The sequence below is a fragment of the Coptis chinensis genome, chromosome 7 (genome assembly GCF_015680905.1).
Source record: "Coptis chinensis isolate HL-2020 chromosome 7, ASM1568090v1, whole genome shotgun sequence".
Lineage (NCBI taxonomy): Eukaryota > Viridiplantae > Streptophyta > Magnoliopsida > Ranunculales > Ranunculaceae > Coptis > Coptis chinensis.
The window spans coordinates 92,005,621-92,015,000 of record NC_141462.1 but is presented as its reverse complement, the minus strand read 5'-3'; the positions used below and the strand labels follow the sequence as shown (position 1 = coordinate 92,015,000).

General features: G+C 38.0%; 1 long non-coding RNA gene across 1 annotated transcript; it reads left to right on the top strand.

Annotated features, from left to right (window-relative positions):
- The first annotated feature begins 3,850 nt into the window (after window positions 1-3,850).
- On the top strand, window positions 3,851-4,784 carry LOC147489983 (uncharacterized). Its single transcript, XR_015202524.1, has 2 exons — window positions 3,851-3,925; window positions 4,464-4,784. It is a non-coding gene; the product is annotated as an uncharacterized LOC147489983 (long non-coding RNA).
- The last annotated feature ends 4,596 nt before the right edge of the window (window positions 4,785-9,380 follow it).

The window sequence follows — 9,380 nt, the reverse complement described above, 5'->3', positions numbered from 1 at the left end:
AATAGGGGTTTCACTAAATCCATTCTTATGAAATATCGAATCATATTATTTACCCTTACCTCAACAAATGACGATGAACCTCCTCTATAGAAGAACCTTTTTGTCTTGGTCCCAATTCAATACTAAACAAGTTCGAACTAATTGAATATTTGTGTGAGAAATTCAGCGAATTGGTTTACCATTTCCATAAAGGATATAATTGACAACTCGGTTGCACACTATCCCTTTCCTGCAGGGGATCCTGGGAAAAGCGTTGCTAAATTTATCCCGTTTGCTATTTCATATGTGACTACTGGTCGAACCAAAACAAAATACTTTTTTTGGTAGGTGTGATCCGTTGGACATAGATCCAATTTTTCAATTTTTTGAGTCCTTAGAATTTTTTTTTTTTTTTCTCGGCGGTATTAGGATGCCACTGCGCCGATATCTTATCTGTCTCTCCAGAAAATGGATATCCCCGTAAAATATTTTTTAGTTCAACCTTTTTTTTTTTTTTTTTATCCACTGACCAATCCACCTACTCGACTTCTTGTATTGAAAGTAATTAGTGTATCTACTCCAATGATACTATTGTTCCGTACCATTATGGAAGAAGATCCGGTAAGATATGCACTTCCTCGAGAATGTAAAAAAGTCGATCTATTTTCATTTGGGATTTTAGCCTAAATTCTTTTGTTCTTCGATACTCAATAAAATCCTCTTTTTTGACGATTGAATGCACCTCTAAAGTCCCATATTTAGTAATTCCCGAACTCTTTCTTTCTCAGTATCGGGATCGTCGAAATAAGCAAGAATACTATTTATACGGAAAAGACCATTTATGGGTATTTCAATCGAGATGCCTGAACGGGGTATTGCTTCTTTTTCTTGTTCTTGATTAGATTGTAATGGAATGATGAATCTATTTCCTCGCCTCTTTGCCAATAAATAAGAATTATCGTCGAGAATGGCAGGATATATGAAATTACAATGATCATTACATATGCTTCGATCAGTCCTTCAAGAGCACCCCTTTTTTTTTTTACGGTAAGGATCCAACCGAAATAATTTGTGTCTCATTTGATCATAAGTCACCGAAAGATTATAAATATATTTTCGTTCAGCAGAAAGGGTATAAATATTTATTTGATCTTGATCCTTGTGGAGCGAAAAAAGGACTATACCGGCTCAGACGGAACTCCCGATAATATCCACAAATGACTTGTTTTGGTAAGAGATGAACATTACCATATATATATATTCGGTGCATGGTACATGGCGGTACTCCAGTGCATTTCTCCTCTCCGAGTCAGAATAAATATGTTTTCAAACCTTCTCCTTAAAATTCAAGGTGGATGCTTCGCGAATCTCAAAGAATCACTTGTTCTCGATTCTACATATTGATCATTTTTAACTAAAATAAAACTTTTTGCTGGAATATTCACATTATGTATAATATCTTGACCCTCAATAGTTACATATAGATCTATATAACATAGAAAAGTCGGATATCCATGACGGTAATGTGTTGGATAAACCAAATCTTCATTGAATTTTATTTTTCCATTATCGAGCTCGTATATGTTCCAGCGATACCGCACCGTGAATACTCCACCGGTATGAAAAGTTCTTAATGTTAGTTGAGTCCCGGGTTCCCTAATAGATTGGCCCGCAATAATACCGGCAGCTTCTCCCAATTCAACCCAGTCGCCATGAGTGGAACTCCGCCATAATATAATCGATAGATCCAAGATGTACTCCTGCAAGTAAAGGGGTTCGATAGATATTGGTTGTGCTTCGAAAGGTTATGAATCGATTGACAAGTCCAACCCCAATATCTTGATTTCTAATGGCAATGCATCGTGAGTCTATATATATATATAAATCTGCTAATACACGCGACCAATTAATGTTTGGATAAAAATTCTTTCATTATCATCCCATTTCGAGGACTCACAGAAATACCTTTAGCGGTGCCACAATCTGTTCTATGACAACAATGTGTTGAACTACTTCAACAAGTCTCAAGCGATGAGGTATCCAAAGATCGATGTTCGCATGCAGATATCCACAACCCCTTGCGAGCTCCGTGAGCGAAATAATATATTCTCGTTAAAGAGAGTCCTTCCCGTAAATTGCTTTGAATGGGTAAATCAATCATTTGTCCTTGAGGATCCGACATTAATCCTCTCATACCTACTCATTGATGTACACGAGACGATTTCCTCCGGCTCCTAAAAAGACATTATATGAACTGGATTAGAAGGATCACCATCCTAAAATTAGGATTCATTTCTTTTAAAACAATATTCATTTCGCACGGAGAAACCCATGTATGAACAAGGATTGATTTTACTTCCCCACCTAGCTACTCTAGGTTGGGGGTAGGTCCCCGCGGGGAGGTTATAGACACCTTTCCATACTTTGTATCCCGAGTACTTCACTTAATTTCCTCTGCAGATTGGGGCTTTGGTGGTACTTATCATTCACTTCTCGGACCAAACTCTTGAAGAATCTTTTCCATTCTTCGGTTATGTATGGAAAGATAGAAATAAAATGACCACAATTTTGGGTATTCACTTAATCTTGTTAGGTATAGGTGCTTTTCTTCTAGTACTCAAGGCTCTTTTTTTTTTATATGATACCCGGGCTCCTCGGAGATGTAAGAAAAATTAACAACTTGACACTTAGCCCAAATGTTATATTTGGTTATTTACTAAAAAATCTCCCTTTGGGGAGAGGGTTGGATTGTTAGTGTGGACGATTTAGAAGATATAGTTGGAGGACATGTATGGTTAGGTTCTATTTGTATATTTGGTGGAATCGGCATATCTTAACCAAACCCTTTGCATGGGCTCGGCGAGCACTTGTATGGTCCGGGGGCTTACTTGTCTTATAGTTTAGCCGCTTTATCCGTTTTGGTTTCATCGCTTGTTGTTTTGTCCGGTTCAATAATACCGCCTATCCTAGTGAGTTTTACGAGCCCATCTGGGCCAAGCTTCTCAAGCTCAAGCATTCACTTTTCTAGTTAGAGACCAACGTCTTGGGGCTAACGTGGGATCCGCAAGGACCTACTGGTTTAGGTAAATATCTAATGCGTTCCCCGACCGGAGAGGTCATTTTTGGAGGAGAAACTATGCGTTTTTGGGATCTCCGTGCTCCTTGGTTAGAACCTTTAAGGGGTCCCAACGGTTTGGACTTGAGTAGGCTGAAAAAAGACATACAACCTTGGCAAGAACGCTGCGTTCCGAATATATGACGCATGCTCCTTTAGGTTCTTTAAATTCCGTGGGTGGTGTAGCTACCGAGATCAATGCAGTCAATTATGTTTCTCCTAGAAGTTGGTTAGCTACCTCTCATTTTGTTCTAGGATTCTTCCTATTCGTGGGTCATTTGTGGCATGCGGGAAGGGGCCCGCAGCACCAAGCGAGGATTTGAAAAAGGAATTGATCGTGATTTAGAACCTCGTTCTTTTCATGACCCCTCTTAACCGAGACATAAGATGAAATATCTGAAGTAGGAATTATTTTGATCCCACCATACGTATTGGAATTGGAATCAGTTGATACTATGAAAAAGTCTTACTTTTTTTTTAACTTCGATTATATCTATTGTTTTGGCTCGGCTAGGTGGCCTAGCCGAGCCGGGCTAAAACAAATAAAGAAAGAAATAGATTCAACGGGTAAAAGGAGAGAGGGATTCAACCCTCGATAGTTCTCAACAAAGAACTATACCGGTTTTCAAGACCGAGCTATCAACCGCTCAGCCATCTCTCCGAAAGACAATCTCCATTTATTTTATTTGTATTCTCCAGAATAGAACATGGCCATATGAGTTGATACCATCACTATCCGTAGAAACACCCCCGTTATGGGACACATAAGTTGTCTGACATACACTTTGGAAGAGCAGAACTCCCCCAACTGATGGTTTGCTTATCTAACCAGTAAGTCTACATCTCCATTTGAAATCCTACTTATCCAATTAAAAGTACATGAACTGAAATCGAAAAATAATAGAGTTTATGTAGGTCTTTATAGCTTCCAAAGACCATTTACATTCTGATCCTTGTGGAGCTTTCATCACCTCCATGTGTCTCCCTCCAAAGCATAGTGATCGTAGCTAAGTTGTTTTACTAAAAGGACTGCAACTTCAGCTGCTTCCATTTTTGCTTCTTTAGCATCCTGACTTTAAATCTCCTAACAGTTGCTCCCACAATGACTCCTTCACTATTGCATACTATCGATCCAGCTCCAGCCCATCCTGTGTCCCTGATAAAAGAAGCATCAAATCTAATTACAATGCACTCATTTGGAATTTCTAGAAATATCTTTTCTATATTTTCAGCATATGTACTAAAAGAAAGTCGAGAGGTAGAAGAATTTTCTCTGTATGCTAAATAGAATTTGTTAGCCAACACTCAGTAAGTACATGATGTGTGTCGCCAGACAAAACTCACTATTCTTGCTATTGCACCATGATAGGAACATGTCCAGCCTCTCCCTCAAACTTGATTGCTGTTGATTGTTATTGATTCTCAATCTCACTTGAGAGCTAAACCAAACAGCTCTAGTCCAGTCACAAGTGAAGAACAGATACTCAGCAGTTTCCAATTCTCTATAGCAGAAAGAGCAGGAGAAGTCACTCTTTATTTTTTTTTTCTGCCAGCCTATCTCCCAAAGGCAGCACATTCATATACATTTTCCAGATGAACATCTGTATATATGATGGCAGTGGAACTGCTCAAATCTGTTTTATAGCTTTGTAGTTGACACTTGGGAAATGAAGTCAACGACCTTATTACTTTCTCGATATGTTTTTGCTCCAATATATATTTTTGCTATATCAGTCGAGGGTGTTCTCGTGAGTAGGGTGTTATTAAGTTAATGAGTAAATTCTCTCATAACTCTCTAACAAGCTTTGAACCGACAACCTAAACTTGGTTCTCTCTACATTGTGGCGCAAATTTGAACCCACAACCTGAAACTTGGTTCTCTACATTGTGGTGCTATGTTCGATTTGAAGTTTGTAGTAACCTCCCGGCCCACCCTCTATATAGGGTATCCTTTTCTTGTTTATTGATCTTTCATCATTCAATTTAAGATAATTTCTGAATTAGTGATAGTTAAGAACTAAGTATGTATAGATGAATTGATTAGGTTGAGCTTCAATGACAAATAATTCACCCATATCAATTTTTAAAAAATATATATTTTGTTCACTCATGGGTATACTAAGCACAATCAATCTTACATAAGTTCCCCATTTCCTGTTTCACAATGGGGGTAGAGGTAAATGCTTGATGTATGTAAAATGATAAGTATGCATAGTTTAAAATCTGGTATTAGTGGACTACTGTAGTAGCTATTTGTTTTGTCGAAAAATGAATATGGGGACTAAACTTTTTTTTCGGTCAAATTGGGGACCAAACTTTTTAATTTTTTCAATGTGGGGACATGTGTAACATGAAATATAAATTTCTCACACGGTGTTTCACAATTCGAATTAATTTATATTGTCATGAGGTTGTAGCATGGATATACTTTGATAAGAAAATGTATAACAATGTATGTAACTTGTGAATTATGAAACACCGTGTGAGAAATTTAGACTACATGTGTATGTAACTAGTCCCCACATTGCAAAAATTAAAAAGTTTGGTCCCCAATTTGACCGAAAAAAAAATTTAGTCTCCATATTGTTAAAACTTGTAAAGTTCGATACCCTTTTTAATCGTTTTGTTAAGTGTGAAATTATGTTTGTGATGATTTGGCGTCATGTTTCCTTGATGTTTTGGTTTTGAGATGCAATGGTGGTCTGTGTTACTGTGTCGGTGGTGTATGTGCAATTGTTAGAGACTTGGATTGGTGCATAGCCTTACTTTGATTTTTCTTTGTTACTAAGAGGTTAAAGTAATGAAAACGCAGAAGGCAGATTGACACATGAATAGATCGTCCACACCTATTTGACAATCTATGAACAAAAAAATTGGGAAATTGAAACGGAATGCACTTCTTGCATTAAGGTGTGAGCACACAAGCTTGGAATGCATTCCTTAACTCATTCTCTAGACTCATAGGTAAAACTACAACCAGATGTGGAGTAGGCTTCCTAAGTGAAAGCACAGGAAGTCGCAACAACTAGTACAAAGGATCCAAAACCAGATCTTTCATGTTTTTGGCATAACAATGATTTATTATCTGTATAATTGATGGTGGCCTAGAAGTCGCAACAATTCACTTGGCATAACAATGATTTATTATCTGTATAATTTGTTTGACAATGTACATATCCTTCGTGTCAAAGAGCAAAGTAGATGCATTAAACTAAGACTCAAAGTGTATATGAGAATTATTGTTCTTTCTTGCATCACTTTATATACTTGGGACTCATGCAAATAAGAGACAATAAATGCTTAAAAAGCATATACATAAGGAAATCAAACTATAGAGATATTAATCTACTCTTCAAAATACCTCAAGCAATTCTAACTATATTGTCAAAGTTCTCAAACTGTTTGGAATTTATGGCCTATGAACTTCATTAATAATTTCCTATATGCTGATCATATTAAGAATTCGAATAACTAGCAAACCTTAATTTGTTGCACAGAGCAAGTTAGTTCAAATCATTCATATCATCTTTGAGTTTCGCTTGATCAAGATAGAGTATCCCCCAACGTACGAAAGACCGCCGTAAATTAGTGACCCCCCTTCGATGTTATAACTTGCTAAAGTATCCCCCGAGTGTACGAAAGACCACTGTAAATTGTTGACCCCCTTGGATGTTATAACTTGCTAAAGTTCGATCATCATCGAGTTCTTCTCCTAAGTTCATCTGTCGCAACTTCACTTTGTAGATGAGAAAGAGCACAACACGATGGTCAAAAAATTCCTTAATTTGATCAAACATGTATCAGATTTTTTCGGTAATTTCTTTGATACCATGTAGCGTGTGTATTAGTGTATAGCTTGTCCAAATCCACACTAATATTGGTAGTTGTCTTTATAATAGCGGGATCAGATAGCAACCACCATTTCATTAGACATGCATATTTTTTATTTTCCAATAGATTTACGTGTTTTATTAATAGAATTTTTTTGATGTAGTGACTAATAGGCTTCGGCTGTTCGCCGTTCAAGAATTCTTGTTTAGGCAGTTCATATCATCCATGTATAGTGGATTCTACAGAACTATCGTGGCTTGCTGAACCCAACAATGAGTTGGGAAGAAAATCTAATTAGGCTCTCTCATTAAGTACATCTTTATCTTTATATATATATATATAATAGCAGTCCCTTTTTGAGTGCTGTGAGGGTGTCCACGTAGGCAACTTTTAAGTACCTTTTTTACTCACGAAAATCGTGGCGAGTATATTTTCGCCTCTTTTGAAAAAGCTAAACCCCAAACTCTCTCAAACTCAAAAAAAAAAAAAAAAAGTCATCGAACTCAAAAGGACCTATCCGAATTGATTCCCCACTCGACTATTTGATTCCCCACTATAACTGTAACAGTTCTTATGCTCTAGCAAATCTCCAATTTTCTTCTACTTCAGTCTTAAGGTATGACTTTTCTTTTCCAAGTTCATTGATTTTTTTTTTCGGTGAATGGAGTGTGGAAGCTAGGGTCTTCCGGATAGTAGCAGTTCTTTTGTTTTTATTGTTCCACCGACATGGATGAGTTCTTGGCGAATCCGCTTTCTAAGTTCTCACTTACTTACGATGCAGGAGAACTCCCGTATAGAGATCATCAAGACGACACTCAAGAAGGAGTTCGCTGGTAATAGTCTCATGGGCAAAGTTTTCTCCCACAAAGTGACTAACATTGGCGGATTCAGAAAAGATTATGGGGAAGCTTTGGGGCTGTGCCTCTTCGTTGAAAAAATCTCGAAGGTCTCCGATCCGGATCTTTCGGTTTAAGTTCCTGCACTCAAATGACGCTACGAGAGAACTCTTAATATAGGGCCATGGAGCTTTGGAAATAACCTTTTGGTGTTGATTCCATGGACCCATGGAAGTATCGGCATCGCTGTTTACTTCAACCGCTTTTTGCTCCATCTTGAAAATATCCCTGGATTGTATCACCAGAGCAATGGGATTGAAAGTGGCGAAGAGCTTTCCAAAATATGAAAAGATTGAGATCGAGAGCATGGATTTGATGGTGGGCCGGTTTCTACGGTTTCGGTGATGATGGACCTTCTCCAACCATTACGAAGGGGAGTTACGTTGTTGATACATGGAAGGGATCGATGGGTACCATACCGATATGAACGCTTGCCGTCCTTCTGTTACAAGTGTGGCCATCTTGGCCATATTCTTAAACTGCTTGAATCGGTCAAATCGTCTGCAGGTACATAAACTGCTTGAATCGAAGTTATGGATCCCTCTTTCGTAGAAGTAATTCTTTCTTGCAAAGAACCCATTCCTGTACTAAGAGTAGGTTGATAACCTACAGCGGAAGGCATTCTTCCTAATAAAGCGGATACTTCGGATCCCGCTTTGACTAAAACGAAAAATATTGTCGATAAATAGAAGCACGCCTTGTTCATTAACATCCCGAAATATTCCGCCATGGTTAGGGCAGTCAAACCAACTCTCATACGAAATTCCGGGCGTTCATTCATCCGACCATAGACTAGAGCTACTTTTGATTCCGAAATATTTTGTTCATTAATCACTCCGATTCTTTCATTTCCATGTAAAGATCATTTCCTTCATGAAAGTAAGCCTCCTAACTCCAAAATACGGATACACCTCCATGAGCTTTGGCAATGTTGTTGATCAATTCCATGATGAGTAATCGCTTTTACCCACTCCAAAATTTGAATAGCCCGATTTTTCCTCCATGGCGATAAGGAGCTAAAAGATCCACTACTTTAATCCCCGCTTCAAAATAGATAATTTGGTATCTAATCAGATAAAGGCAGGCGCAGATCTATGAATAGGAGATGTTGTGCGAGTATCTACAGACCCAAATTATCAACGTGTTCTCCAAGAACATTGAAAATTAGTCCGAGAGTCGCTCCACCGACCGAACACTCGTGAGGAGCTCCCGTGTCAATCACTTTCATTCCTCTCATCGACTGTCTGCGCGACTCATAGCTACAGCCCTAAACTCGATTATTTCCTAATAATTGCTGTACCTCGCAAGTTACGTTAATTTGCTTTGCCAACAAAGATCTTGACCTTTAACTACCAAAGCATTGTAAATATTAGGCATCTTTTCCCACGGAAAGGATACATCCAAGACCGGACCAATTATTTGAGCGATACGCCCGTGTTTTTTTTCTTCAAGTCGCGAAACCCTGTGACCGTAGTAGTAGGATTTATTTTCATAATAATAATAAAGTATTATATGTCAAAATTTTTTTGCAAACGTAATAAAATAAAAATGTCCGATAG